This window comes from Monopterus albus, unplaced genomic scaffold, assembly GCF_001952655.1.
Source record: "Monopterus albus unplaced genomic scaffold, M_albus_1.0 scaffold432.1, whole genome shotgun sequence".
In the NCBI taxonomy this organism is placed as follows: Eukaryota; Metazoa; Chordata; class Actinopteri; order Synbranchiformes; family Synbranchidae; genus Monopterus; species Monopterus albus.
This window is the reverse complement of record NW_018128312.1, coordinates 265,195-271,016: the sequence shown is the minus strand read 5'-3', so window position 1 is coordinate 271,016 and position 5,822 is coordinate 265,195. Positions and strand designations below refer to the sequence as shown.

Sequence of the window (5,822 nt, the reverse complement as noted above, 5' to 3'; positions counted from 1 at the left end):
TGTGCTCCTTCTTACTGCCAACAGCGCCAGGCGTCGTCTTTTTGCAGGAAACACGACAACGTTTGGACACGTGTGAAAATCTGTCAAAGTCTGTCAAAACTAAACTACTCCTACTTATTTAGAGCTTATTCAGGTCATTTGGATTAAGCCTCAGCAGTTTTGTTGGGTACATGAAATGAAAGTGGACAAAGAGAAATTGCACCGATCTGCAGGGATTCACAGACTAAAGGAGATGCCTGCTCTGCAAGATGAGACAAGTCCACAATACGGTTCTGGCTAACAGCTTGCCACCAATTAAGCAATCATCCCATGATGCCAGAAGCCAATCAGATATCAGCTGTCAGCACCCTAAGTCCTATATGCCCCAGCCTGAGTCTGATTGGCTGTGATGGATGAGCGAGACCGTCCATCCAGAGAGAAAGAGCCAATAGCTCAGATTCTGTGGACACAGAGGTTGAGGAGACTCGGTTTTCCCTGCCACCTCTGTCTGCTATCCAGAGCCATTCTCTGTCCCAGAATATTCCCCCTATTCAACGGATGGTCACTGCCAGACCAACTGCTGAAGTCACTTCTCCCCCTCTCACTTTCTATCCTATGATGAATTGAGGAGATGAAACAGATTTTACTTGTAAAGCAATCCCAAATGGTTCCTTCGGGTGCTGCTAGGTGGTTGTCAGTCAAAGCGTAGACTGAATCCAGGCCTTAGACAGGAGTGCCAAAGAGAGATCCCCAGCCTTGGATGCACGGCCCGTACCCCAGCCCCAAGCTAGGCCCCAGGCCTGCAGAGAGGGGTGTCTGCAGGCTCTTCCAGGGGGCAGGACTGATGGGAAAGAGCTGGCAAGATGACCCAGGAAAACTAACTCCCTCCTCAAGCTGCTTTATTAAGGCCTGGCAAATGTGCAGAGAGCAAAGAAAGGTGGCGGCAGAAGAGGGGAATAAATAGAAAGATGAAGTAAGAGGAAAGAGAGTGAGATAGTCGTGTCTTCCCCTCGCCTTTGTGGGGTCACAGGGTTTAAGAAGGAATAGCATTACACCACAGCAAACAGCCATAAATCAGCTCTGTTAGCCACTGCACAAGGCAACACAGAGGCTAAAATGTTATAATGTCAGCTCTGTGGGAGAGGCCTGCAACCTGGCTAATACCTCTGTGGCCTCCACCCTAAATACCAACACATTCATTGATAAATTGCCCAAGGAGAGCTAGGGAAGGTAACCGAGTGAGTACATGGTGGGAGGTTTTTATTATACCTGACATCAAGATGACTGACTATGGTTGTTGCTTAAACCATCAAACCCCCACAGTGTCTTCCTCTACTCTTCTAATTGCTTTAATGATCCTGCTGATCCACAGGAATCACAGGGATTTCACTCTACTTGCTTCAGCTACATGACCGCAGCTCTTTATGGACGTCCTCCTCCAGCGGCCACTTTGAATAACCAACCGGGCTGAGTCACTGTGCTAACTGATTACCTTCGGAAAACAAAAGGAACACCTTAAAACGCAGCTCTGCAGGCCTAGCCCATTGATCCTAGTTTTCCGTGACGTGCATCCGTCTCTACAGCCTCTTCCTTGCACACACACATACACATACTGCCACTTATTGGAATTCAGAATGGGGCCCAGGTAAGGGAAGCCTTGCCCATATATGAACAGAGGAGGAAACAGGCCAGGTGTGTGTGGTTAGTACACCGTTGGAACGAGCGATCTTGTGTACACAAAGAACGCACACACACACACAAGCCTCATGCACGCGCCCAAATGCTCTAACGGGTCTCTTCTGTTGTGCACATACACTGAACAAGCATTTAGCCCCGTGACGTCTGAGATACGCTGCTAAGCTCTGCACTCTGCCTGTGACGACTGCGCGAGTGACTTGTTGCTACATAAACAAAGAGGAGTCATGCGACAAGGGAAGAAGGAAAGGAGAGGAAGGAATGAGACAAGTGATAGTTCAGATTATTGTTATGCTGCTTAACCCAGTTCTGGTTACATAGCTTGGTCAATGTCAGAGAAGAGAGGGTATGTCACAGTGTCTCCAGACACCAGCCTGTGTATGTGGACATGGTTCAGACTAAACCCTTGTGACTTGGCTTCCTTCAGCCTTTGTCATCCTTCATCGTGAAGAGCTCCTGGATAATTGTAGCCACCACAGGACTGACTGCAAAATGAAACAGTTTTTCATTATGATACATCATCAGTGGCATTCTATCATTAAATACTAACGATCCAGTGCAGTGAAAGACTAAAAACATCAGGGAGACACTTTGGTTTGACAGGTCATACGTTGCAGTGCAATGTTATAAACAGTTGTTTAATCATCTTACCTGTGATTTAGATTAACAGAAAATGTATCATTTAGTTTATCAATAAAATATTTTTTTTATGCAAGGTCTGCTGCTTTATCTAATCCTGATGAAATTTTTTCAGCAGGCAAATAATTGCAGTATGTTTGCAGAACTGAGTCGCTCTTGCTGACCATCCACTTATTTGCTGTATCTGTTGTTGTTTTGTCTGCTATGTCATTTCACTTCAGAATCTGTTAAAGTACTATTTGAACTGATGTATTTTAACTGTGGTCCATCTTGGGATTGAAAACAATTATGCCTTGTGACAAATGGGTGTTTGCCCTGCGGTGTTTGGCGGCAGGAGTGTGGTCGGCCTGCTCAGCTACTTCCTGCCAAGGACAGGGCAGGGTTTACTCTGTAGGCAGCGTGATAAGGCAGAGGGTAGAATCCATGCTAATCTCCACCAGGGAATTTGAGCTCCCTCATCAAGATACCTGCGATGCATCTCACCGCCAACCTTCCTGTTATCACACACTCGGGCCGGAAATGCTGCTGCCCTGATAAACGCTCACAGATCCTTGCTCTCCAACATGACAGTTTACAGCTGGCTTCTTATCTCCATGCCTCGCTCTCTCTATCTCACACACACATACACACCTCCTGGTGCCATAAACTACAGAGGAAAGTAGTGCTGGGGCACACAGTGGTATGGAGGCATAAAGGAGCTGCAGTAATCTTTGGTGGAGCTCAAGGAGTGGCCGTCTCTGGGCTGCAGTGAAACAAAGAGACAGAGCAGGGTGTGCATGTATGTGTGGCTGGAGGCTGGTGGCTATGCACACACACACACACACACACACACACACACATAGTTGCATTGTGACTGCGATCGCTTGTGTTTCACGTGTGAGAGGTGGCCCGGACAGATTGTTTTAGTGGCCACTTTTCCTGTTTCTTAAGAAAGAGCTGTCACGGCATCACCACGTCGTGATAGGAGCCGCAGACTGTCAGACTGTCACTGTCACTTCTTTACATCGCTGCCTTTTTATAGTTCTGGTTAAATTATTTTACAGAAATCCAAAAATGTAAATTTGTCAAGTTTGTTCAAGTGACTCAACAAGGAGCGTTGTTATGTAATAACACTGGAGAGCTGCCACCTTATTACACGACAAGAGATATCTAGAGAGAGCGTCATCTTAGTCAGAGAGAGTGGGAGACGATATGAAGGAGAACAGCTGGGCAGGACGCCACCACTTTTAAAAGTCCACAGCTTTAAAACACACACCCCACTGTTCCGCCGGTGACTAAGTCCCCTAAGACAAACACATGTAGCCCAGATCCACTGATTCACACATCCCTTCAAACTCTCTCGTTTTGTCTCACACACATTTTCCCCAACACATCTACACACGCAGCAGTGCCTTAGGAGGTGGTGACGGCAACGGGCAGGGTGAATCTAAACACCAGCAGGCGTCACTGCCCACACAGCCAATCACATCAGCCGGCTGCCATGTCCATTCATAAGGAAGCCACACTTCGCTGTCAGTGCTGCATGATAGTGCCCCCCCCACACACACACACACCCATATACGCTCAGTTCATTCATGCCCTGTGCTGCTGAGCAGGAGTGGACTGTGTTATCTGTGTCAAACGACAGCGGAAGCAACAGTGTGACTGAGCCAGAGAGGAAGTAAAAAAGGCCCATTAACCACAGAGATCTATTTTTATCCCGAGGCGACAGTTCACGTTGTCAGGTGGATGACTAAAGCGCTGACGATAGTTCATACCATACATTTTACTTCAAGTCATCCAGGTGAGCCATGAGCCAGACATGTGGGCTGTGGAACAGTGAATCAGCTCCCACTGTGAGGTAACACACTCCGCCACAAATGGCCATTCAAACTCAGAACAGCCCAAGACCCGACAGGCTGAATGTGATCATTCACTGGCTTGACAAATAAAGACCGCTCATGTGACTCCGAGCTTCACACTCAGGCGTTTCCTCTAGTTTTCACACTTTTTACCTTCTGACAGTCACTGAACTGGCCCCGAGCCCTGCTGCTCGTCCTCTCAGCTCTGCTCAGCCCAGTTTCTCAGCCTTTACTTGTAACATATGATATCCATCAACAGCAGCAGCTCCGCGTTTTGGGAGTCATTTCCCTTTTCTTTTTTCACTTACCCGTTTGGGTGAGAGTGCTGTTTCCTCGTGGCTTTTCCTTGGGTGCCTTTCTTTAAGCTCAAGGATTCCCGGTTCCCCTTCACTTTAACTGTGCCTGGTCCAACAGACAGAGACTGAGAGAAGGAGAGAGCTCTCATCCACGCCACTGTGCACGGCTGGGAGGACGAGTCATTTGCCGGAGATCGACTCCTAGAAGATTTCACCCTTACATGTCTCCTCATCTATTTCCCTGTCTGTTTCCTCCTCCTGTTGCATTCTTCTGAGTGTAATCAGTAACAGGCTTAAAGTGACAGCAGCAGCACTACACGGCCGGTTTTCTCTCTCACACACACACACACACATTTTCCCAGACAGTGTGTGAGGCTCCCTCTGGGCTAAAGGTGCTTTCCCAGAGCTCTGGAGACACTACAGCCATTAAACTCCCTATAAGCCCCGCCAGAGTTGTGCTATCACATGTTTCGCAGCGCAGTCTCTATCTCTCCTCTCCCTCCTCGTCTCACCCTCCCCTCTCTCCCTCTCTCCCTCAGCCCCTGACTGACACTGTCCGACATAGTCGCTCTCACATACTCAACACCCGGCGGTGCACTCTCTTATAGTGTGGCTGTGGCTGTTAAAGAGGGGGCTGAGCCTGCTGCGGCGGAGGGCAGTGTCCTGTTACACAGCTCTCGACTGAGGTTAGAAAGAGGACATCCATTCAGAAAAAAGAGAGGAGGGAAGAAGGAGGGGGAGAGGGAGGAGGAGAAGAGTAAGGGCAGCCTCTCTCTCTCTGAATGCGTGTGTGAGCCCAGGGTCTTCAAAAGCAGGAAACTCCCCTGCCTCTGTAGAAAAGGGACCTGCCTCTAAATAAGGGAAAGGAGGCAGGGACATAAGCACCCCCAACCCCTGTGCACTGAAAGCACACACAGCGACCACAGTACAGGGGTCTTTATGACTTCCAGCCTCACTGGCAGCACTACACTCTCCACCCATACACCCGTACACCCACACAAACAAACAAACACTGTATGTGCATCTCATCTCCACTGCTCGTTTCTGACTGGCTGCCTGGCAAAACATCAGAGGTCGCTCTTAACTAATCCGTGTGACAAAAACGTTCTGGTGACCTCTGATAAAACGGACAGATGGTCGGCTGACTGTGACCACAAAGAGAAAGTACCAGAGTTTACAAGTGCGTAACAGTGCTGACCTCAGCTGCTACAAAGAAAGTACTGACAGGAACACACAGACCTCAGTGGATGATCAGAGCTGAGGACAGCTGGACACACAGGAACATGGGGCTCCCTACCTCTAACCCTGACCTGAACCTGCCCCTGCTTCCCCGCCCTGGGCACCACTTCCCTTCTTGGACCCCGGTTCGCAC

At 48.8% G+C, this 5,822-nt stretch overlaps 1 long non-coding RNA gene across 1 annotated transcript in view; it reads right to left on the bottom strand.

Annotated features, from left to right (window-relative positions):
• Positions 1 to 4,581, bottom strand: part of LOC109952107 (uncharacterized) — an 8,552-nt gene extending 3,971 nt beyond the window's left edge. The window contains exon 1 of the long non-coding RNA XR_002273706.1: positions 4,463 to 4,581. This is a non-coding gene — a long non-coding RNA (uncharacterized LOC109952107). The remainder of the gene's footprint in view (positions 1 to 4,462) is intronic.
• Between the last annotated feature and the right edge of the window lie 1,241 nt (positions 4,582 to 5,822).